Below are 27,407 nucleotides of genomic sequence, written 5' to 3' on the forward strand. Positions count from 1 at the left end.
GATCCTCTTGGTTTTGTATCTAAAACAAAAAAAATTAAACCTGCATTAGTTAAACAGATTTTGTTGATAGAACAATTTTTCTAAGAATATCAAATTGAGATAAAAAGGAATCGAAAGTGTTGCAAAGCAAGACTTTTGATTCGTTTTTTGTCTCAATTTGATATCCCCAGAAAAACTGTGAGTGTATGTGGGAAGTTGTATTGCACTTGTCCTGCTCGAGTATTTTGATAAGAATCATAAGTATTGAGAATCTCTTATATGTATAGCTTCTCCATTTGATTAGATGCACCGTAAACAGTCGTTAAGTTTAAGAACAACTACCCAAATTGTTGACCTCTTTGTCCGATCCTCGTGATAAGGAATACTCTACAGATGCAGAACCATTGTCTCAGCAACACTCAACCGCTATCCTTATCTTAATCTCCATCAGTTTTGTTTCCTGTACTCGCAAACGAATTCTTCTTCGATTGTTCGATTATATATACGAATTTCAATATACTTATGGTCATGTGACGTCACTTGTATAGATAAGAGGAAAAAAATTTTTTTTTGATTCCGAGATCAGGCCCAAAAAAAAATTCTTAAATTCGGGAATCTGTAATCACTGATCTAAAATGTAATCATCCGAAACCTATACCTAAATTTTAATCATGAAACCGAAACTGGCTCCCGCACTTAATTTTGAAAATTAAATATTTTTTTGTTTAAACATGAAATTTTAAAAAATTAACTGATTGATAGTTTTAGATACATTTTTTTTAAAGCGCAACATAACATTTTTAAAAATTAACTAGGGGTTGATCCTTTAAAATATATTTGCGATTTGGTTTTCCAAAACTATAGTAAGTCTATAGAACTATATATATATTGCACAGGAAGTTGATCTAATTTTCTAGCGACGATCCTTTTGGTTCTGTTTCTGAAACAAAAAATTTAAACCTGCATTAGTTGGACAAATTTTGCTATAATTCGTAAACATAGTATTTTTATATTTAATGACGTAAATTTATACCTTATCTGTGATGTGTTTCAAAATTATATACGCACCTGATTAATTACTCTGGAAGTCAACCAATGGGACAATTATAAAAATTATTTTAAATTTCAAACCATTAAGCTTCATCTGGAATACACTGTATATTTACGATTTGGTTTTCCAAAACTATAGTAAGTCTATAGAACTATTATTATCTTGATAAGTTGATCCAATTATTAGCGAAGATTCCCTTGGTTCCGCACCTGAAAAAAAATTTAAACCTGCATTAGTTTATTTAAAATTTAATCGTATGAAGCTGAATCTGGCGCCCATTTAATTTTTGAAGATTAAATATTTTTTGTGTAATCTTAAAATTTAGAAAAATTAATTGATTGCCAGTTTTAACTGATGCATTTTTTTTAAAAGCACGACATAAACTTTTTAAAAATTAACTAAGGGTTGATCCTTTAGAATATATATTTACGATTTGGTTTTCCAAAACTAGAACTATGACACAAAAAGTTGATGTAATTGTCTAGCGACGATCCTTTTGGTTCTGTATCTGAAATAAAAAAAATTAGACTTCTATTATAAGTTGAACACATTTTCTCGATTAAAATTTATAAATGTATTACTTTATAAATATTATACTTAATAAATTGAGACAAAAAATGAACATTGCGAAGCAACATTTTGATTCGTTTTTTATCTCAATTTAATATCCTTAGAAAAACTGTAAATTTCCAACGCCAAAAAGTAAGAAGCATTTGATAGTGTGTGAATGAATAAAACTTTCCAAGACTAATAACCAATGAAGTAAAATCAATGGTATGAAGTGTATATATATTGCAGAGTAGATGGTAGATCGAACGGATTTTGTATATATATATGAAAGCGGAATTTCCTGAGTGAGCGCGTGGCGTTTCGGTGAATAGGGATAGTATTACCGCCGGTGGGGTGGCAGCACAGTCAGCGATAGGCAGCAATCGTAAAACAAGAGTTTTACGAGGACGTGGTGCGAACGACGATGGAAGTGGTGAGCGGGGTTCGCTTTACGAGCGCATAACAGGCGCGTTTATGGCCACGATCACATGGCCCCGCATACCTATGGCTATATGTATATAACCAGGTCCCATAACCCACTGCAGGGTAAACAAATCGTAAACCTCGGTTTCAGATTCACTGACCTCCGCAATACCAGTCGTTTGTGTGCTATTCACGTGGTGTAGATACTTCAACTCCCATTGAATCGTCACTAATCGACATTTCCTCCAAATTTATGTCATTCAGTCTCTAACCTTATTTTTATACGAGAAAGTTTTTTTTGTATCAATGGAATTTTTTTACTATACTGAAATTTGGATTACTTTAATTACTCAATTTATTTTTTACTACTAATTTTGTATTGATGGAATTTTTTATTGGACATTCGAGGGATATCCTAATTTTCAAATGTTTGTAGGACGTTCTTAGGATATTCTGGTCAATAGTTATTTAATATAAAACATGAAGATAACCGAGTGATACAATAATTATTTTATATCCATAGTCATGTCTGGACCATCCTAGGGACATCTAAATCGCTGGAGGAAAAAAGATGTCCCTAAGAGTTGACATTCGAAAAAATCCGCTACTATTCGGGTACTAACAACTATTATTTAAGGTACAATAAACTTACCTGTCGATTATGTTCCAAGTAAGATGTAAATCCATCTAAATAAATATCACGTTCGTAAAATAGTAAAGAGCAACGATTTTATAGTGACTTTCCTTCCAACCAATTTTACAAGCTATATATATGTTCTTTCGATCAATGGACTGTGAGACGCGCGCGCATTCTATCAACTGTCTTGTTTCGCTTGTTCCCGTCAGATGCCAGTACTGCTTTATGGTTCTTGGAATGACCAGCGGCTGAATCCTCCTCGATCGTTTTATCTTCCACTCGACTCCACTTTGAAACGTGCGGTCTGCCTTTAAACTGCATATAGAAACGAACACCGATTAAACTCCCCCAACACACCAATTCGCTATAAAAAAAAACTGTTACAGGTATTTTAAATGGGTCATTAAATTTCAAGACAGTTAATGAACTTTAGGGTTTCGAATGTAGGCCAGTAGGTGATATCGGCGATCTGGAATATGGGATTTTTTATTTTAGTTTGACAAGTTTTTGTATAAATATTAGAGTTTAAAAAGTCTTCTTTTTCTTCTTCTTCTTTTTGTCGCGGAGAGAGCTAATCTCGGGAGACACATGCTATTATTGTAACCAAAGAAATTTTTAACTCCTCTTTCTCTTTCTGAAGAGTGCGAGGCGTATAGCCGTGCAGAGCCTTGGGGGTGATTTATTTGAGTTAATTCCAATTCCATTGGAGCCGCGAGGCGTTGCGCGGAGGGCCGTCAGCGAGGGGGGAGAGAAGGGGGTGAGAAAAGGGAGGGCAGTGGATATTCTTATGCAATTTGCCAGAAAGGTTCAAGAACCCGGGAGATCCCGCAATTTATCTTGCCTTATGTTACGCCGAGCCAAGGCAACGGAAGATAGATGGCGTCACTGCTTCTAACCCCTCTCTCTCTCTCTCTTTCTCTCTCACCCTGCGAACTCCTAACCATCCGGCGACCACCCCTCCCCTAGCCAATGAGGGACGACCGCGGTGGCCATCTTGGATGGAGAGTTATTGAACGAAAAAGATGAGTAAGAAACTTGTTATGGGGGTGCGTTCTCTCTGCGCCACTGGGAACAGCAGGAGGGGTGCGGCTGAGGAGGGGTTGTTGGCGCTATATTGATCAATTGCTTTGCCGTGCTTTGCACTACTTTCCAGCTATAAAGTACACTGCCGACGAGGCGCGACCTGCTGCGAACCCGAGTGAGACTAATTATATAACGATCGCCCTGCCTGGAATGTCAGTCCCTTTTATTGGGCTGCATCTTTTCGCGCCATCATTAACGAAAATTAATTGCCTTTGTTTTTTGGTATACTTTGAATTGTGACGCCCTCTAAATGGGACACATATCTGATGGGAGTGTTGTATATATCTATATGGGTCAGTGGAATCAACATTCATTTTTCCCCTGGTGGGCTCGACTTGATATGTCTAAATGTTCTGATGAAATCTTACCTTTTGTTCTTGGCAAAGCTTTGCTGAAGCAACCTACTCTGGAATTTTAACAACTTTTCTTAATATCCTTTGATGAACTTTGGTTGGAAAAGCTTCTTCTTATTTTTGACGAATATCTTCCATAGGAGACATATCATATCTTCCATATATATAGCTTATCATTACTTCCATAGTTTATACCATATCTTCCATATAGCTTGTACCACATCTTCCATAGCTTATACCATATCTTCCATAGTTTATGCCATATCTTCCTTAACCTATACCATATCTTCCATAACTTATATACCATCAGGGTAAGCTATTAAGGTTTCAGCAAAATTTTCCCTAAGAAACTTCGCCTCCAATGCAGAGTACCCCAAAAAGCTGCTGGAGTATTAAAATTGATAGAAGCTTCCCCTAATCTTAAGAAAATCTTTCTTGGAACTTAGATACAAAGGTAAAGTTCCGTAAAAATTAAGAAATTTTAAAAGCTCCTTCTAAAATTACTTTTTATCTATATAATAAATTTAGGTACTTCATTGTTATTTTTTATAATTATGACAAAATGGAGCTTTTGGACCTTTATGGAATATTGATGCGCTAACAACTTAACTGAGAGGTTGCGGTTAGAAGTATTTGGCTTTTTATCTTAAATGCAAGATAAGTGTGGAACGTAACAAGTGTGTCATTAACAATACCACACATTGTGTGATGCATATATAAATTCCGCAATTCTGTGAAATTTATAAAAACACTTTGTCACCTACTTCATTACACATGAGTTCTAATCGCAGGAAATTCACACCTATGAAAGAGAAAATACCCTAGTTTACATGAAAACGTGGATTTAAGACTACTGATTATAATTTCCGATAAGTGAAAGCATGCATGAATTTTATTTGTCGATGATATCAAAATGTGCACGAAGAATATAATTTCTCGTTGGGGACATAAAAATATTTTTGAGATAATGAGATGTGTATATATAATTGTGTATATACACATATAATAGTATATATATATGCCCCCCTCCCGTGTCAACACCCCAGCTCTAATTTTTATAAATTTCAAATTTCTAATGTAACCCAAAGGGGTCCTTTTGACCTGTAGGTAAAAAAATAGGTCAAATTTGAAGGTCTCTTGGGAGGTTTGAGGATTGATGGGGCGAATATTATTTATAGATTTCTTTTACTCAGCACGGGAGTAATAAAGTTTTTATACATATAAGTATACATGTACACAGTTACTTATATGTAGCGTGTGGTAGGACATGGGTGGCCGATGATTGCATTTTATGAATGCCCATCGCGTTCTGTCTTTTATGAGCGCGTGCGAGCGAAGTGTCGCGTAAGTAAATTTCTTTATCATTCCTTTAGAGAATGCAGCTCAGTCAATCGTGAGTGGTTTAACAACAATATTAATTAGTGGCCCGCCATCAGCAACAGCCACCTTATTGATATGACTGACCATATTCATTCTCCTGGCGCCCTCACCAAAATCATCAGCATTTTATCACCAATTGTCTTTTGCCATTATGTAATCCATGCGGAATGTTACATCCCGACCTTGCGAAATTTATGTTATTATACAGAAGGAGAATATTACTAATAAATGTTATCATGTTTGTTTGTAATATTTTCATAATACACTCGCATATTTATTATCTTAAAATCACACAGTTTTCTCGAAAGTATAAAATAATTGATACTATAGTGGATCCAATTGATATACTAAAGTGGATCAAAATATCAACAATTTGGATCTGTTTTTAATTTAATCCACATTTTTGGTATCAATTTGTTGCAATTTTATACAGTTAGGTTAACTACATGTCTTCTGAAATTAGTTAAATTTTTCAATATATATTTTAATTAATTATTAAATATAATGGATATATGGAAGAATTTTAGAAACACTAAAAAAATTCAATTTTGGAGAAGTGACAAATGATTTAAGAAATTCAATTATTTTTAAAAGTAATAAAATTCTTTGCAGAAATTCAATTAGGTTAAAAAAATGTTTTTAATTCTCGTTTAAATTTCAATTCTCTTATTTATAAATAATCAAATTCTCCAAAATTCAATTATTTTCAAGAATTTAAATAAAATTTTTCAAAAGAATTCAATTATTTAAAAAAAATTGTAATGAACTTCTACACAAACATTTAATTATTTTCATAAGTAATTCATATTTCACAGGAGTTCAATTATTTACAAATTTATTATAAATTTCTTCGCAATAATTCAATTATTTTTATAAATAATGAAATTTTTTTAAGGAATTCAATTATTTTCATAAATAACAAAACTCATCTCAGAATTTCAATTATTTTTTATAAAATTTAAATATAAATTCTCAAAGAATGTAATTATTCTTAGAAATTTTATTAAAATTCATCGAAATAAGAATCCAATGAATTAAAAATATGTTGATAAAACTCTTTATGAGAATTCAATTTTAAGACACATTCAATTACTCCACAAATTATTTATTTTTGTTTTGAAATAATTGAATTCTCGTAGAATATCCATAAATAACTAATATTTATCACAAAAATTCAATTATTTTCAAAAAATTTTCTTAAATCTATGATATTTAATATCTACTATTTTAATAAAATTACCTAGAACAATTTAATTATTTAATAAAATTTTTGACAAAATTTTACGTAAACATTTAATTATTTTCATTAATAAAATAAAATTCATAGAAATTCAATTATTTAAAAATGCATTGGCATAACTTTTTTCGAAAAAAAAACAATTCTTTAAAAATTTTTTAGGAATTCAATTATTTTTCATAAATAATAATACTCATCGCATTAAGAATTTCAATTATTACTCAAAAAATGTAATTATTCTGCACAATTTTATTAAAATTCGTCGAAAGAATATAATTATTAAAAAATTTGTTGATAAAATTTTTTATGAGAATTGAAATTTAAGACAAATTCAATTATTTAATACATTATTTATTTTTATTATTTAAATAATTGAATTCTCTTAGAATTTTCTAATAAAAATTGATTTAAAAATGAATTTTAGTTAAACTTTTAGATAATAATTGAATATTAAAAGCATTATAGCGCGTGAATTTTTAGAAATAATTGTAAAACAAATTTTATTTTTTTATTTAAAAAAAATTTTTTTATTTTTTCTTTTTTTTAGAAATAATTGAATTTTGAAAAGGTTCCAAATTAAAATTTTTGAAAATTTAAATTTTCTTCATACTTTTAACTAACAATTCTGTAGAATTAATTTTTTTGAAAAAGTTTAATTGAATTTTTTTTGTAAATGTTTCATAATTTCACGATTTATAATAATATTCAAAGTTAAATATTTATTTTAAATAAAAATTTAACTATTGATAACTATTTAAATTTAATATTGATGTTTTCGAATAATTTTAAAATTAAAGAAATTCGTAAACAAAGTCATAGAACATTTTTTTGAATTTTTAATAATTTTTAGAGTGAATCAGAATAATTTTTACGGTCAGGAAGAAAGTCAAAATTTTGATTGCCACAAGTTTCTTGAAAGTATCAAATTTATACTAAAGTGGAGCAAATTGATGCCCAAAATTTGGATCAATTTTTAATTTTATCCAAATTTTTGGTATAATTTTTTTATTTGATCCAAATTTTTCGCATCAATTCGTTGCAATTTGTTAAAAGTTAAAAGTGTAAGGAAAATAAGTATAATTTTTAGGTCCAACTTTTGGTTTTAAATCGTCATTTGGTTTTTATTTTAATACCTGTAATTATCTCTAAATTATCTGTTTCTTTTTGTAGAGTTAATATCATAAAAACAGTTGCACTATTAATTCAGTTATTTATTATAATGTTTTGTTAAAAAAAAATACATATTTCATAAAAACAGTTGTATGTTTATAATTTCGTAAAAACAGTATTTGCATACTTAATTTTTCCGCAACAGTTGAGAATCTCACGAATTTTTTTTTTCAAATATATTTTCAAGCGCGCACATTTTTCTCCCACGACGAGAGTGTTGAGCGAAATTTCCAGAGATGTCTCTAGTGTGATGGCGCGTGGAGCGGCACCTGGTGGAGAATGCGTGAAACCACTCGCCACCACGTGCTCATCCCCACTCCACGAGAATTCCAGTGTTGTGTGCACGTTTGAAAAGAGGGGTTTCCCCGGAGTGTGTCGACCTGCGAACGGGTGGGGTGAACTCATGCTCGCAACAGCGCAGAATCCCATCGATCATTCCGCCGTTTCCCCGTGTTTCACGCCACCGTGTTTTCACCCCCTCCTCTCCCCCCCCCCCCCGGGTCCACTCATTTCCCCCCTGTTCCGACCGTCGTTCGCCACGGAACCCCACCCCCGTTTGCGTTTCACCTCTCTCTCTCTCTCCCTTACCCAGGCACCTCGTGACGGTTCGGCGGGCAATGCCGACCATCACGAGGCCTACCTTCCTATTATATTTATGCGGCGACTCGCGGCGGTGGAGGTTTATGGCAACCTAGCTCTATTGCACTTGTTTCTCTCTGATCGTCAATTTTATTTCATAATTCTTCCATTGTTACTCATAGTGACGGATTATCTGCAAACAAAAAAAATATATTTATGTGCAAATGTATACGACACTGTGTTGATTTTTTAATGTGTGTCCGCATCATTTCGCATGTGTTTTGCCGGTTAACTGAGAGTGCACCACGTGTCGAGTGGGTCCAATAAGTGTGCGCGAGGGTCAATCCCGGCCAATGGGATTCCGGGATGTTAATCCCTTCATGGATGTTGAAGACAGGGTGTCAAGTGTAGTGCCTCTAATTCCAGGAATTGGAACCCTCAATCGGTGGGTAAAATTCATCCCCCAATTTCCGCTTTTTGCAGGATTAATTATTATTGTTTTCGACGCATTCCAACTTGAGAAGGAAAAAATTGCGATTTTAAAAATTGAATCCGAATTGTCGAACGATTTTCTTTCCTGTGATTGGTCTATTGCTTTGACATTTTTCCAACGCATACCGCAAAAGCGATTTATTGCAATTTTCAATACGAGACAATTGTTTCTAAAAATTATGCAATTTTGCTCTATCTTGATTGCACTAATAAACAGCTATTACTGAAGTCATTGACTTTAAATTCTTTCACGACTTATTTTCTGAAACTATGTGCGATTATGATAGTAAACCAGCATGAATTTAATGTTGCAAAATACTAGCGAATTTTCAAACCAGAAAGTTTTAATTTTTGCACAGAAAAGACAAAGTCTGATCGTTCATCTCAATGTTTTTAAAATTAAAGTCTGTTAGTTATATATCACAGTAAACTAAGAGGTATTAGAAAGCGATACAGCTCAAATTAACAGCAAAAAGATTAAATTAATTGATTTTTAGATTAATTCCCTCCATCATTGTTAACGTAAGCTAGAGTACTCTCTAAATCTGAATTAGTAGTTTTATACTAGAAAAAGAATGCGGATTTGTTTACCAATTGAATTAGTAGCAGTTTTGACTATAAGTTATTTAGTATAGTTTTGACTAATTTTTAGTAGTTTACTACTATTTGCTATTAGTAGAAAACAACCAATTCAGATTTAGAGAGTACAAAGTTGCAACAAATTGATACCAAAAATATGGATCAAATCAAAAATGAGTCTCAATTTTTTGTATCAATTTGATACACTTTAGTAACAATTTGATATTTTTTTATGAGTGATAAATTCAATCAATGGAACGTAAAACATAAAAAACAAATTTATGTTATTTTGTCAAGTTGCGATGTTTCGATAATGTGGTTTATTGTCTTCTATAGGTTAATTTATTTAACAGAACACCAAATTAATAAATATACAACAGTTATAAACATAAAATAAAAAAACAAATTAATAATAATACAATAATAATAGTAACAATTTGATAGTTTCAAGAAAATTGTGATGACAAAAAATGAGGCTAAATCAACAGCCATTCATTTTTAAAACATTTTGAAAAAATAATCCTTCGATGTGTTACTTTAATCCTTAATGGATTATTTTGTTTATTTATTTCTTTTATTTATTTATTTATTTATTTATTGAGAACAAGTCCGTAGGGCTTAGAGCCCTTCAAGGAACAAAGTCCATAAGAATAACAACTGTAGAAATCAATTAAATGATTAAAACTAATTAACAAAATGATAAAAAGATGATGATTCTTTTAATCCCTAATGACAGTAATCTATGAGGTATATTCAAATAGCAAAACCATTACAGCTTAAATTAACACCAAAAAAAGATTAAATTAATCAATTTGTGGATTAATGTTTTCCGTAAAAAAAAATGTGTCTCAATCAATATCAAATTATTTTAAAAACATTTTGAAAAAATAATCCTGCTTCGATGGATTATTATATTTTAGTTCCTTTTTGATGTTAAAATAATTCCCCGCACAATTTTCTGTGGGATTAAAGCGTTGTAGATTATTTTAATCCAGATTTTGGTGTTAAAATAATACCCCAAAATTTTCTGTATATGATAAAACTAAATTGATTGAAAAGTGGCATATTTTTTAAGCATAAAACTATAGATTCAGTCAATTTTAAGAACTTAAAATCACACTCTCGAGGCTACAGCTTTGAGAGTCTGAATCTTACAAGATTCAGTCAAAAATAGTTCGAAAAGCTTATTTTCTTGTAAACGGTTATTAGTCAAAAGTGAACTGAAAATTTTAGATTTATATTTTCCTACAGTGTTTTTAAATTTAAAAAATACTTATGAGGCTGAAGTTCACAATGTTTTCAAAAACGAAAAATATTGAGACTTATTTATTACATTTTGGCTTCGATTTCAAATTGTTTTGTCCTTTGAGAAAAAGTTAATTTTTAAAAAAAATTAGCTATTACTTCAAAATTGAAGGTCCCGATCAAAGAACCGGTTATAATTTTTCTAAAAATCATAAATCAAAAATTAAAAAATTTTAAGTCACATTCTTTGGAGGAACATATTCTTCTAATCTTTATAAAAATACGAAATAGTTGCGCAAGAAAATTAAATTTTAATCCTCTTCTTTTTTTTAGAAGTCGACAATTTTGAGTCTTAAAAAATTATAACCGGTTCTTTGATTGGGGCCTCAATTGGATATATAAATTTACTTGAGAGAAAATTCATTTTTAATTTCCTTTTTTTTGAAAAACGTTTTAGACTTCAGCAGCATGAATTATTTGATTACACATTTTGCTAGTATCAAATTAATAGTAAATAAATAGTAAATAGTAAAAAATTGGATCAAATTGACACTAAAGTGTATCAATTTAATACACTTTTAGTATTTGATACTTTTTTTTTTTGTTTATTAGAAAAATTTGATATTTTTTTAAGAAAACTGTTTATTTGTATTCACAGTTTTTCTAAGAATATCAAATTAAAACAAAAAACAAATTTTGATTCGTTTTTTGTCTCAATTTGATATTCTTAGAAAAACTTTTTTTTTATAAAGTAAACCCAAACTACTTAAAATTGCAGCAAGATTACAAAAAAAATTTCCCTATACCGATAACAGTATATTTCTGTATAGAGAACAAAATTTGTCATCTACTATAAAAAAATTTAAAACAATCAGAATTTTTCGGTTCTTTTCTGACAATTCACTTTTAACTTGAGAGTATCAAATTGCAACAAATTGATACCAAAAATGTGGTTCAAATTATAAATTAATCCAAAGGTTTAGTATTAATTTGATCTATCACTCTGTTATCAAATTTGATAATTTCGTGAAAACTGAATTATTAATTTCTCTCTATTTTGAGTTCCAGTTTTCTTGAAAGTATCAAATTGATAGCAAAGTGGATTAAAATTAACACTAAAAATTTGGATCAATTTATGATTTGAACCACATTTTTGGTATCAATTCGTTGCAATTTGATAATTTCAAGTTAAGTGATAATGCGCTGAAATTTCGGGTACGGTAACCAAAGAAATAAAATTGCATTTACGTTCAAAGATTCGAAGAATGCAATTTGTATTTAAAGAAATATGTCTTCCACCTTGAAAATTTATTTAAAAACTATAGTTTGAAGGCAAAAGATAAAAGAATTATCGTAACATATCTGTTTTCTTAAGGTATGTTAGTTAGTCGTTTAAAAAATAATTAACAACACAATTGGAACAGGTCTTTTTTCTTTTAGTTCTTATCATCAGAAAATTGTAGTAAACGTAGCAATTAATATAACCCGTAATTTGGGAAAACTAAAAAGGATCTTTAAAGAATAATTTCAAAAAGGAATCTTTACTGTAAAAAGTCTGTTATTGCAGCTCAAAATTATTTTTTCTTAAATTCAACTCACTTTTGTGCTTAAAATAAAATCGAGGAAATTCTAGTAGGTCTTAAAATCAGCTTTAGTTATACAATATTGTACAATATTGTAAAAATATTGTATAACTAAAACTGATTTTAAGACCTAAAATTTGCTCGTTTTTACTTTAAGCCCAAAAATGAAGTCTTAAAATCTGTTAAAAACTGTAAGTCGCTAGTCGCTTTGGTAGAAATCAGGTTTAAAACAAAACTCATTTTTCACGCGATGTCCAAAGAATGCTTTTGTTTATCATTTATTAATCATTCATTTCACTTATATTTGCACAGTGCCATAAAGAAAAGTCATTAGTCAAAAGTACAGTGCAGTACAGAAATGATAATTTTGTCTGATGCAGTGGCAGACTCGGAAAATTCCTTTTGCTCGTCCTGTAAGTGTCTACCTACACGCTTGTAGTCATGTTAATGCTTGTATATACATATAAAGCGGACGAAGACTATAAATCAAACGCCTACCTATATTTGTGCATATAATATGTACGCAGTGTAACGGTATATAATTTATTGTTTCAGGTAAGTGACGTTGCACCGCCCTAGGGTCCGTGGCTTGCATGTGTACATCCTCCTTTCCTGGCATAATATGTAAGCACCTACAACAAAATTACACCAATGTCAAAATTAAATGCAAGCGTTTCGTACCACGCATCACAAATTGTCAAAGAGAAATTCCTCTCTTTGCCATCATTAACTTATACAAAGAGGAAATTGTTTTCTTCTTTTTTTTCTGTAAAAGAAAAAAAAAAGTCTCGTGTGATGTCTTCATAATCTCGCATCAATATATTTTCGAACATTGCGATATATGATACGTGTTAAGCATGCGATTTTGATAAATTTTATATTATACTGAAAGTACATTCTTTCTTTCTTTCTTTCTTTTCATAAATATTTATGAAATTTAAATCAAAAATATAGTGTCAGTTCCAGCAAAGGCAAAATTTTTTTGGGGGAATGGCGAAAAAACAATTCTAACTGACAGAGAGCACGAAAGAATTCAGGGCACGAAGCAGTGAAAGAATTTAAAAATACGGATATTACGGATCAAAAATTAAAAATTACGGACTAATTACTGACAAAACCAGCCTAAGTCAAATAAGAGAACATTTTTAGGTTCAAATTTTTAACTTTTAACAAAATCACATTTATAGTTCAAAAATTTAAATCCTCAAATATCTCAATTTTTTTACTGTAAAGAGTTCTAAAATTTTTACCAAGCAGAAAGCCTGCATAAAGGAGTATTTATTCAAAATTTGAAGAAAATTAAAATCAATTTTTTCAAGTATAAAAGTAAGAGAAACACCATAAAGAATTCGAAAATTAATTTAGATTTTTTGCGGGAAACAATTTCAGAATTGTCACAAAAATTTAATTTTGTTTTTCTCTGATTTCCAGACAAAACTTTGACTGTTTCCTTGCCCCTAAAGAATATTCTGATTCACTCTAAAAAATATTATTTAAATAATAATTGCAAAAAACATTCAGTTATACTTTTTCAAAAAATTAATTCTACCGAATTGGTAGGTTAGTTAAAAGTATACGAAAAATTAAGATTTTTAAAGATTTTAATTTGAAACCTTTTAAAAATTCAATTATTTCTGAAAAAATCAATGCTGTAATGCTTTTAATATTTAATTATTATCTAAAATTTTAACTGTAATTCATTTTTAAATCAGATTTTATGAGAAAATTCTACGAGAATTCAATTATTTAAATACAAAAATAAATAATTAATTGAATCCTTGAATGTTCCGAAAAATTTAATTCTTGTAAAGTATTTTATCAACAAATTTTTAAATATTTGAATTCTTTGCATGAATGTTAATAAAATTTTTAAGAATAATTACATTTTTCGAGGAATTCGATTAAAATTGTATTAAAAATAATTGAATTTCTGCGATCAGTTTTATTATTTATAAAAATAATTGAATCTATGAGAAGAATTTTATTAGTTATGGAAATAATTTAATTTTCGTGAAAAATTTTATTAAAAAATTTTAAATAATTGAATTTCAGTGAAAAATTTTATTTTTTTCTATGGAAAAATAATAATTGAATTTCAGTGAAAAATTTTATTTTTTTGTATGGAAAAATAATAATTGAATTTCTGTACAAATTTTATTATACTTATAAAAAAAATTGAATTTCTGCTAAGAATTTCATTAAAATTTATTAAATCAATTGAATTTTAATGAAGAATTTTATTCAATAATTTTTAAGTCTGGTGAAAAATTTTATTAATATTTGAAGAAAATAATTGATTTCTTGAGTAGAATTTTATAAAAATTTTTTTAATAATTGATATTTTTAAAACTTTATGATAATTACTTTTTAAATAATTTAATTCCCGTTAAAATTTTATTATTTTTGAAAATAATTGAATTCCCGTTAAAATTTTATTATTTTTGAAAATAATTGAATTTTAGCAAATAATTTTTTTATTTATATATAGATAATTGAAATCTTGATGAGAATTTTTTTTAGAATGTTTGAAAATAATTGAATCGTTGTAAAAAATTTTATTCTTTATGAAAATAATTGGATTGTCTGGGAAAAATTTTTAAAATATTTGTAAATAATTGAATTCCTATGTGAAGTTTTTATTATTTATTAAAATAATTAATTAAATACGTAGAATTTTATTAAAATACTAGATACTGAAAATCATTAAATTGAGGAAAATGTTTTGAAAATAATTAAAATTTTGATACGAAATTTATTAAAATTTCTTTTTAAATAATTGCATTTCTGATAAGAATTTTATTATTTATAAAAATAGTTGAAATTTTGACGAGAATGTTTTTAAATATTTGAATATAATTGAATTTTTGCGAAGAATTTTTCTAATTTTAAAAATAATTGAATTTTTACACTCATTTGTAATTTCTCCTAAATTTTATTTTTTTATAATTCTCTTAATTTAATTCTCTTATTCTCTTAATGGATTCTTCTGTAAATTGATTATTTTTAATAATTAATTAAATACGTAGTAAAAAATGTAACTAATTTCAGAAGAATTTGAATTATTAAAATTGTTCAAAAGCTAAGTTACTTAAAAATTTCTAATAAAATTCATTCAAAATTGTAATTTCCTAAAATTTCAAATTAAAATCGTTTAAAATTCATCTATTTATGAAAATTGTCTACGCAACTCTTTTAAAATTCTATTAATTTTCAAATATTTAAGTAAAATTATTCATTAAATAATTTCTGAGTTATAACTTTATGATAGTTCTTCAAAAATTATGTTATTTAAAAAGAAGTTATATTGTCGGACGTAGAAAAAAATTAAAGGTTTTGTATCAGAATTCGTGGTAATTTCATATATAGTTTATGAGGCGAACAAAATAGACACCAAAAGTTCAGAATTTTCTTATGAATTTTAAAAATTTAATTTTGTCTAGTACTTTTAATAAAATTTCCTGACTTTTCCCTGACTCATGTTAACCCTGAATTTCATCTTCACTTCTTCCTTTCGGTACTTTTTCAAACAAATTACGGACTTTGCGGACGTTTTTCCAAATAAGTGCGACTTTTACAAAATTCAAGCAATTTTACGCACTTTTGCGGGGGGTTTACGGACCAAAGTAGTTTAATCGAACTAGGCCCGTAAATCCTGCAAAGGTCCGTAAATTTGCTTGAACTCTGTAAAAGTAGCACTTTTTTTTGGAAAAACGTCCACAAAGTCCGTAATTTGTTTGATGAGGAATGAAAAAGTACAGGAAATTGTATCAAATCAACCAAGACCATTGAATTTTTAATAGAAGAATTTAATAGAGAATGAGAGTAAAAAAAAATGAGCGCGTGCGACTAAAAAAAGGAGGTATACATTCAAATCGTCTCGAGTCAATTCGATTAGCCACAAGCTATATTATTTTTAGGGTGTGCGATAAGTAGTGGTAATAACCATCGCACCTGTAATACAATATATTATCGTAATGGAGCTTGTTTCGAGTCTCAAAGATAAAACGTGCGCGCGCGAAGAATAGAAGGAACAAAACCGGTGTACAGGTGTAAACGGGTTTAAACGAGGTGCGGTTATTAGCCAGCAACACACAACTGCAGTTAGGGAATGGTCGAATGGATTATATTCGCAAAAGTAGTGGGGCAAGAGAGGGTTGATGGACAAAAGAAGGAAAAAAAAATAAAAAAAGCAGAAAATAATATCCCAAGACTATATATATATATACATACATATTGTATATATACAGGAGGGACGAATGGCTCTCGGAAAGAGCGCGCCTCCTCTCGTCAACGTTGGAACGCAGATAGGCCACACAACGGCGGCTTGTAAAACACGCGGTGAGATTAAATGCTTCATTAATGTGATTAAAGTAAAAAGCTGCTTGATTAATGAGCCATGCTGAATCATCCGCCGTCTGCCGTCTGACTTACGCGCTCTTCCCTAAGTCCGCCATACACAAACTAATACCAATGCAAAAATTTACCGGTGCATACTCACTCTTTCGCCGTACATATTACTCTCAAATGACACACACGCGCGAAATAATCACTGATCATTAAAAACAACTATGTCGGATTCAATCTACAGAAACTTATCACGGTAGATAAAATATATGAATGAAAGCATCGAGATCGCGCATATGCGGAATGTTCCTTTTTGCGAACAGATTTATTTACTTCGCGCTATTTTCCTAGTCTCAATTTTTGAAAAAAAAAATCTTCTTTTTCTCTCTTTCCTTTTTTTGAACATTTTTCCTTTTTGTTAAATCTTAATTGTCTAATCTCTTTTTTATATTTAAAACAATTGTTTGAAAAAGGTACAATATGGAGATGCTATTCTCCACCTGAGAGCGTCAAGGTCACCGCTAGATGTCAGTTCAGTTGTATAAACCAGACTCCACGCTACCTAGTGATGATCTTAGCGTTCTTAAGTGGAGAAATTCTATATTTATCGCACTAAAAACACAGTAGAAAGATAACTTATTTTTAAATCGAAATAAAAAAAATGGTAAATTTTTATATCTTAATAAATTATGGTAAACACCAGAAATAAGACTTTCTGTTTCGCAGTCACAGACTTTGAACACGATAATTAATTTTAAAAAAGTAGCTTAAAGACAGAAAGAAAGTAGTAAAATAGTAGCTACCGACAAGATTAAACTTAACGACTCAATTTTTTTATAATTTCTTAATTCAAAAATAGAATAATTTTTTTAAATAAATATTTAAATACCTAATTATTTTGTCTACAGGAATTAAAATATTTCAAATGATTTCAATTTTACTTGAAATTTCTTAATTAAATTTATTCAAAACAAATACAATACAATACAATACAATACAATACAATACAATACAATACAATACAATACAATACAATACAATACAATACAATACAATACAATACAATACAATACAATACAATACAATACAATACAATACAATACAATACAATACAATACAATACAATACAATACAATACAATACAATACAATACAATACAATACAATACAATACAATACAATACAATACAATACAATACAATACAATACAATACAATACAATACAATACAATACAATACAATACAATACAATACAATACAATACAATACAATACAATACAATACAATACAATACAATACAATACAATACAATACAATACAATACAATACAAAAATAAATAATTTATTGAATAATTGAATATTTCTTAAATTTCAATTGTTATAAAGAAATTTATCAATATTTCTTAAAATAGTTAAATTTTTCCGAAGAATTGCATTACAATTATTTTTGATAATAATTAAATTCATTCAAGAAATATGTAATTAAACATTAATTGAAAATAATTATATTGCACTCTAAGAAACAAATTATATCAAATTTTTTCGAAGAATCTTATTCAAATTTTTAAGATATACTTAATTGCGTTCTTAGCGGAATTAAATTAAAATTATATTAAAAATAATTGAAATTCTGCGATGAGTTTTATTATTTATGAAAATAATTGAATTTTTATCACCCAAATTTAATAAAGTTTTCAAAATAATTGCGTTCTTGAAAAGAATTTAAAAAAAATCTTTTTAAAGATATAAATTTTTTCCACAAAATTTTATAAAAATTGTGTTTTAATTAATTGAAATTCTTTGAAAGTTATGTTTATTATTTATGTAAATAATTAAATTTTTTTAAAATTATATTGAAAACAATTTAATTATTATAAAAAATTTCATTACAAATTTTTTAAATAATTGAATTATTTCAAAGAATTTTATTAGAATCTTTAAGAATAGTTGCATTTTTCGCGGAATTGATTTAAAATTGTATTAAAAATAATTGAAATCTTGCGACGAGTTTTAATATTTATAAAAATAATTGAATTCTTTAGAAACATTTTATTAAAATTAGATTGAAAACAATTCAATTCTTATAAAGAATTTCATTAAAAATTTGATTGAATTATTTCAAAGAATTTTATTAAAATTTTTAAGAATAGTTGCATTTTTTGTGGAATTTATTTAAAATTGTGTTAAAAATAATTCTTGCAACGATTATTATTAAAGTTTTTGAAAATAATTGAATTTTTGAGAAGAATTTTATTATTTATAATAATAATTGAATTCCTAAGAAGAATTTGAATAATTTCCTCTGTTAACAAATTTAAAGTAGTTCAAATTTTAAAAAAAATAGAAAAAAGTAGCTTTCTAGTGTAACAAATAAAAAAAAGTATCCAAATAGTAGCAAACCGTAAAAAAAGTTAGTTAAGCTATAACTATATAATAATTTATAAATTTTAATTAAATTTAATTAATTAATTAAATTAATAATTAAATTCAATTAAATAATCTAATTTCTATTTAATAGTAGGTTTTAGTAGATGAGTGCGAAGCCTGCACAGAGTAAAAAAAATTATCTGAAATTAAAACGAAAAAGCAATTATTTCTCCAGAAGGAATAAGATAAAATAAGATAATTTCTCTCTATAAATTTTCACCTCTTTAGTATATATTTTAAATCCATTACTTACCTTAATTAACTGTCTTAATGATTAAAAAAAACATCTGCCGATTTGATATCAAATTATAAAATGAAAGGCAAATTTATATACTTCTTTTGTTTATTTGGCGAACAGTTGGCATACTTTGTCATGTTTGTTACTTATATATATACATATATATATAGTTATTATTGCTGGACTAAAAATATATATACACTCATAATAAAGATGGGTTTGTGAGCTTTTAAGCAATAATGAATTACTGGGCGTCATGAGGGTATATAGTGAACAAGGTAGTTTATCGAAATGAGGGTAATTTGTTCAGAGAGCCACTACCCACCACCACTACCTTTTGGCTGCTGTAGGTCTTTCAGTTGTAAGGCAAAGGAAATAAATAAGTTCCGCCAAACTTATTGGACGTGAGATCCAATTACGCGGAACATCCTTTTAGTTTGTCGGAACGCGCGAGCAGGTGTTAAAGTCTGAATGGTGCAATTCTTGCAGAAAAAAAAATGTGTAAGAAGTTGCGATAGTTTTCTATTTTATTTAGCGCACTTTAATTAATTTTCTCCTATTTCTAATTTCTCTCCTACTTCTATACATTTACTCTTATAGTTTCAGGTTTTCATTTCTAATCTTCGAATCGATCATATTCTTTCTTCAGTACCATTCTTTCTTCAGTTTTAAGATTTGGTTAGTTTTTCGCAATGACCCACTTGCTGAATCTACTTGCGAAATAGAAATTTTTACTTAGCCTTTTTCAATTTTCCGTTCTGTCCGGTTTTATTTAAAAGATTTTCTAAAAAGATCTAGTTTCAAAGATGATCCATAGTGAAGAAATTATGAGAGTTACCCATCAGGTCATAAAGTATAGAAAGCATATAGTAATGAAACTCGTTCGCGTCTGCGCAGAACGAATGTTAGACTACTTCTGCGCAGACGCGTGCAGCCTCTTATAGAAATACGAAATAACCTCATTCTTTTTTTTCACCGTTTGAGGTTTTTCAAAAAAGAATTATTTTTTTTTACACTGAATTCAATAGAGGGAATGATGGAGGAGGAAGAAGGAATTGATACAAGTTTTTCTTGTCTTTATGCGGTCGGATGAGAGGGGGGAGGGGGGGGGGCTAGAAAAAGGAAGAGACTGCAAGATACGCGGATCTACAACGCGTTGGGGCAAATACTGTGCAAGGTGCCTGCCTGCCTGCCTTTTGGCTTGACGCAAAGTGCAAAGCAGATGCCATCGACGATTAGGCACTTACGGCGTTAGCGCATATAAACAGACCCGTATATATAAGACCGACAAACCATGTACCAGTGTATCTTCAGTATTCTTATACCACCTATATGTATGTATAACGGCCGCCAGGCCACGAGAGTAATGCATCTTCCACGTGACACCAGAGCTCGCACTAATCGCGCGACAATCTTCTCTCCTGCGAAGAAGAAGAAGAGACTGCGCGCGAATAAAATTCACCACAAAGTAGAAATGGTGGGGGAGGGGAGGGAAGACACTTCACGCAACGTCCTAAACATTTTGAAATCAACCTTTCGCTTATTATACAACAATTTTTGTTCGCCAACAAAAATTTACTTGTTTTAAAAAGTTGCGCGCGCATACGAAAACATGACAGTGCGCATAAATGACAATTCGTAAAAAATGATATTTCGCAAAAATTACTTTTCGCAAAAGTGACAATTCGTAAAAATGGCGATTCACAAATGTGACATTTCGTTAAAATGACAATTCGAAAAAATGGCAGTTCGCAAAAGTGACAAATTGGAAAAATAGCGATTCACAAAAGTGACATTACGTAAAAATGACAATTCGCAACAGTGACATTTCGTAAAAATGACAATTCGAAAAAATAACAGTTCGCATAAATAACAATTCGTAAAAATGATATTTCGCAAAAATGACTTTTCGCAAAAGTGACATTTCGGAACAATGACGATTCGTAAAAATGACAATTCGTAAAAATGACAATTCGAAAAAATGGCAGTTCGCAAAAGTGACAATTCGTAAAAATAACGATTCACAAAAGTGACATTACGTAAAAATGACAATTCGTAAAATTGACAATTCGCAACAGTGACATTTCGTAAAAATGACAATTCGAAAAAATGACAGTTCGCATAAATAACAATTCGTAAAAATGATATTTCGCAAAAATGACTTTTCACAAAAATGACTTTTCGCAAAAGTGACATTTCGGAACAATGACGATTCGTAAAAATGACAATTCGAAAAAATGTCAGTTCGCAAAAGTGACAATTCGTAAAAATAGCGATTCACAAAAGTGACATTTCGTAAAAATGACAATTCGAAAAAATGGCAGTTCGCAAAAGTGACAATTCGTAAAAATAGCGATTCACAAAAGTGACAGTTCGTATAAATAACAATTCGTAAAAATGATATTTCGCAAAAATGACTTTTCGAAAAAGTGACAATTCGTAAAAATAGCGATTTACAAAAGAGACATTACGTAAAAATGACAATTCGCAACAGTGACATTTCGTAAAAATGACAATTCGAAAAAATGACAGTTCGCATAAGTAACAATTCGTAAAAATGATATTTCGCAAAAATGACTTTTCGCAAAAGTGACATTTCGGAACAATGACGATTCGTAAAAATGACAATTCGTAAAAATGACAATTCGAAAAAATGTCAGTTCGCAAAAGTTACAATTCGTAAAAATAGCGATTCACAAAAGTGACATTACGTAAAAATGACAATTCGTAAAAATGACAATTCGCAACAGTGACATTTCGTAAAAATGACAATTCGAAAAAATGACAGTTCGCATAAATAACAATTCGTAAAAATGATATTTCGCAAAAATGACATTTCGTAAAAATGACAATTCGAAAAAATGACAGTTCGCATAAATAACAATTCGTAAAAATGATATTTCGCAAAAATGACTTTTTGCAAAAGTGACATTTCGGAACAATGACGATTCGTAAAAATGACAATTCGAAAAAATGGCAGTTCGCAAAAGTGGAAATTCGTAAAAATAGCGATTCACAAAAGTGACATTTCGTAAAAATGACAATTCGAAAAAATGGCAGTTCGCAAAAGTGACAATTCGTAAAAATAGCGATTCACAAAAGTGACAGTTCGCATAAATAACAATTCGTAAAAATGATATTTCGCAAAAATGACTTTTCGAAAAAGTGACAATTCGTAAAAATAGCGATTTACAAAAGAGACATTACGTAAAAATGACAATTCGCAACAGTGACATTTCGTAAAAATGACAATTCGAAAAAATGACAGTTCGCATAAGTAACAATTCGTAAAAATGATATTTCGCAAAAATGACTTTTCGCAAAAGTGACATTTCGGAACAATGACGATTCGTAAAAATGACAATTCGTAAAAATGACAATTCGAAAAAATGTCAGTTCGCAAAAGTTACAATTCGTAAAAATAGCGATTCACAAAAGTGACATTACGTAAAAATGACAATTCGTAAAAATGACAATTCGCAACAGTGACATTTCGTAAAAATGACAATTCGAAAAAATGACAGTTCGCATAAATAACAATTCGTAAAAATGATATTTCGCAAAAATGACTTTTCGCAAAAGTGACATTTCGGAACAATGACGATTCGTAAAAATGACAATTCGAAAAAATGGCAGTTCGCAAAAGTTACAATTCGTAAAAATAGCGATTCACAAAAGTGACATTACGTAAAAATGACAATTCGTAAAAATGACAATTCGCAACAGTGACATTTCGTAAAAATGACAATTCGAAAAAATGACAGTTCGCATAAATAACAATTCGTAAAAATGATATTTCGCAAAAATGACATTTCGTAAAAATGACAATTCGAAAAAATGACAGTTCGCATAAATAACAATTCGTAAAAATGATATTTCGCAAAAATGACTTTTTGCAAAAGTGACATTTCGGAACAATGACGATTCGTAAAAATGACAATTCGAAAAAATGGCAGTTCGCAAAAGTGGAAATTCGTAAAAATAGCGATTCACAAAAGTGACATTACGTAAAAATGACAATTCGTAAAAATGACAATTCGAAAAAATGACAATTCGCAAAAGTGACATTTCGATAAAATAACAGTTCGAATAAATGCAATTCGTTAAAATGACATTTGGGGAATAATCATGCGCCTCGAGTTTTTCTTTCTCTATAAATTTGAATTAGTATATAGATATAGTTACTAATATGAAATGAGGAAAAATCGTCCACCAAATGATTTAGTAATAATTTTACTAACAAATTCAAAAATAAAATGCTAAATACTATAAAATAAAGTCGCAAGAAAAAAAGGGGTTAGACTTTAGAGTTGGAAAATAACTTTTAGAAATTGAAAAAAAAAATACGTTTTCAATAGAAGGTGAATGTAAAAGGTCGTCGCATTGCTACCGTAATGAGCCTATGGAGTTGGACATAAGATGTGAAGATTGAAACAGGGATTGCGCAAGAATAGAGCGCAATTGCGTTATCAAAGGTTACAGAGTGAGTAATGCGGTGATTACGAATAAGGTATAGGATAATTATCAAAGTCCATATGCGAAGGGGAGACAATAATTACAATTATTATTTTAGACTCGAGAAAGGTAGACGGCAAAATAAATTACATGTTTCCTGGACTTTCTGCACTCCACACACGATTTAGATTTGTATCGATAATGTTCCCTCCACAGAGAGGGCGCCACTCGTTTCGAGTACTTCTCATTCACACTCCATTCCTTATTCCATTTCTCATAAATAATAATAATTAAATAATGAATTTTCAATATTAAATATAATATTTAATATAAAATAGTTAAAATAACATTGAATATTTTGTCTCAATCCTTAGGAAAACTGATGGAATAGTTATTCGACAATACTAAATATTAGATTAGTTCAAAGATGAACATTTTAATATACCGAACTGAGAAAAAGGAGAAAGAAGAGGGGAGAAAAAATACAAGGTTTCGGTAATAGGTACAAAGAATGTAACACTCAGTAAAAACACTTTTCAATGCTCGTTCCTTGAAAGATAAGAGAATGAATCGGATTCCCGATATATCGACGGTTAGTTTCCAATCCACATAGAGAGAGAAGAGGAACGCGCGTATATATATACAGTTTACTTGGTACAACGTCAGAGCGCAATGCCCTCTTCAGTCTTGTCTCGCAAGTGCTTTCCAAGATTGTTTACTGATAAATTCACCTCGAGTGAAATGCCCTGTGTACCAATGTGTCGTTCTTTTTAAGATATTGTATATAGTGTTCGTTGGGACACCTAATTATACGATTGTCGTTTGTTCGAGAAGCCAAGATATCGTTCTTTTCTCGGATATACCCACCACCGACGCGACGACAACGACAGTTGAGTCTCGCGCGAGACTCGACGACCAATTTCTTTTTTTTTATTCTCACCTCAAAAAACTTGTTTTTATCATTCCCGCTCAAATTTTTTTTTTCAAGAAGTAACAAAAGTTTTTTATATATAGTAATAATAATTACTTTGTTTTATGAAATTATAGTATGATTAGCGGATAATTGGTTTTTTTCATAAAAAGAATATACGATCAATTCCCGATCATAAAGAAAAACACTAAAAAATTTCAATTTAATTATTTTCTAGAAATTTTAGCTAAAATTCTTCTTAAATTCAATTTTTTTTTTGTAAAAGTTCCTTAACCTATTCTTTCTTGCAGAATTTTCTAATAAAAATTGACATAAAATTGAATTTCAGTTAAAATTTTAGATAATAATTATTGAATATTAAAAGCTTTATAGCCTGAATTTTTGAAAAATAATTAAATTTTGAAAATTCAATTTTTTTCATTAATAAAATTCTTTGAGAAAATTCAATTCTCAATTTAATGATTTCAATTATTATAAACAATATATAGGTAGAATATTATACTTATAAATATTTTAATGAATAATTTTACTTCAATATTTCAAAGTTAATTGAATTTCAAAACAGTAGTTGACCAAGTTTACAATTTTTATAAATAGCTGAACATCAAAAAGTTTCAATTTGAAATTTTATAAAATTTCAATTTTGAACTAATTCAAACAGAAATTTTAAAGAAACTAAAATTTTTTAAAATTTTAATAATTGAAATTCTTCTGAAATTAGTGAAATTCGTTTATATTTATGTATATTTAATTAATTATTAAAAATAATGGATTTATAGTCGAATTTTAATTTAAGAAAAGCTAAAAACATTGAATTTTGGAGAAGTTAAAAATGATTGAAGAAATTCAATTATTTTCAAAAGTAATAAAATTTTTTTCAAAAATTCAATTATGTTTAAAAATTAAAAAAAAATTCCAGTCAATATTTCAATTATCTTGATAAATAATAAAATTCTTCTCAAAAATTCAATTATTTTGAAAAATTTTCCTCAATTCAATGATTTTCAACATCTACTATTTTAATAAAAGTTTCCAAAAGAATTCAATTATTTTAAACAAATTTAAAAAAAAAATGCTATGCAAACATTTAATTATTTCCTAAAATTTCAATTATCTATAAATAATAAAATTTTTTTCTAAAATTCAATTATTTTTAAAAACTTGAATAAAATTATTCGCAAAATTTCAATTATTTTCAAAAATTTCCCTCGCAATTCTATATGATTTTCAGTATCTACTATTTTAATAAAGTTTTCCAAAAAAAATCAATTATTAAAAATCATTTTAATAATATTCTATAAGCAAACATTTAATTATTTTCAAAAATAATAAAAATTCCATAAAAATTCAATTATTTCAAATTTGTTAATAAAGTTCTACTCAAGAATTCAATTATTTTCATAACTATAATAAAATTCTTTTCCAGAATTCAATTATTTTCATAGATAATAAAACTGATTGCAGAATTTTAATTATTTTTAATACACTTTTTAATCGAATTCCTCGAAAAATGTAATTATTCTTAAAAATTTTATTAAAATTCGTCGAAAGAATTCAATTATTTAAAAATTTGTTGAGAAAATACTTAATGAAAATTTATTGTTAACAAATATTCAATTATTTAAGAAAATATTTATTTTTTTATTCAAATAATTTGTTTCTCGTAGAATTTTCTAATGTAAATTTATTTAAGAATAAATTTCAGTTACAATTTTAGATAATAATTGAATATTAAAAGCATTGTAGAATGAATTTTTAGAAATATTTTAATTTTTAGAAGGTTTCAAATTAAAATCTTCGAAAATCTAAATTTTTCATAGTTTTAACTATAATAATTCGGTAGAATTTTGAAAGGTTTTAAAAAAGTTTAATTGGAGTTTTTTTTTAAAATTATTTGAAGTTGTTATTTTCTAATGTATATTTAATTGAAGAATTTTCGAATAATCAAAATTTTGAAAAATTTAATTGTAAACATATAAATTTGAAAATTTTCAAAGAAAACTATTTTAAATATTTAAAACAATTGATTTGAAGAAGAATTTTAGTTAAAAATTGTAGAAAATTATAATTCAATTTGAAATGATGAAAATAATTTTGAATAAGTTAAAGTATATAATATTATTCTTATAGTACAAGATAATGATCTTCTTACTGGATCATCATTAATTATTAAAAAACGTGAAGACATCGATCACTCCGAGTCTTCGACTCGGAGCAATCGCAATGTCTTCATGTTTTTTAACATTTTTTTATAAATTGTTGAATTTCAAAATTGTTAGTTCTAACAATTTTGAAATTCTAATTAAAAACTTTTGAAAATCTTAATTCCTATGGAAAAATAATAATTAAATATTTATTTAAAAATGAAGTTATTGATGTTTTCGAATCATTTTACAATTAAAGAAATTCGTAAATAAATGTTATTTTCTATCAAAGAATCCAAAACTAAAAAATTTGAATATTAATACATTGTTAATGTTACTTTTAACACATTTTAATTTGTTGTTTGATAAATTTTTTGTTCCCTTTTTATATAAAAATTCCCCTTTTCACCTTCTTTGAGGATAACGTACTGTGATGCTTGTACATTTAGTAATTTTAGTTTCTAGTACCTATTTTATTTTTTCATTTAAAAACTAAATTAAATATTAAAAATACTAAAATAAATATATT

The 27,407-nt window shown here is 28.3% G+C and overlaps 1 protein-coding gene across 9 annotated transcripts in view; it reads left to right on the forward strand.

The window, feature by feature from the left end:
* Positions 1 to 27,407, forward strand: part of LOC122503691 (homeotic protein antennapedia-like) — a 306,715-nt gene that overhangs the window by 137,282 nt on the left and 142,026 nt on the right. Inside the window, exon 1 of one of the 9 annotated variants that reach the window (XM_043614338.1) lies at positions 8,535 to 8,886. The exons of the other annotated variants lie outside the window; for them this stretch is intronic. The gene's annotated coding sequence lies outside the window, so the exon portion shown is untranslated. Of the gene's footprint in view, positions 1 to 8,534; positions 8,887 to 27,407 lie in introns of those variants that run through there. 9 annotated transcript variants of the gene reach the window in all.

This window comes from Leptopilina heterotoma, unplaced genomic scaffold (assembly GCF_015476425.1).
Source record: "Leptopilina heterotoma isolate Lh14 unplaced genomic scaffold, ASM1547642v1 Lhet_268, whole genome shotgun sequence".
Classification (NCBI taxonomy): domain Eukaryota; kingdom Metazoa; phylum Arthropoda; class Insecta; order Hymenoptera; family Figitidae; genus Leptopilina; species Leptopilina heterotoma.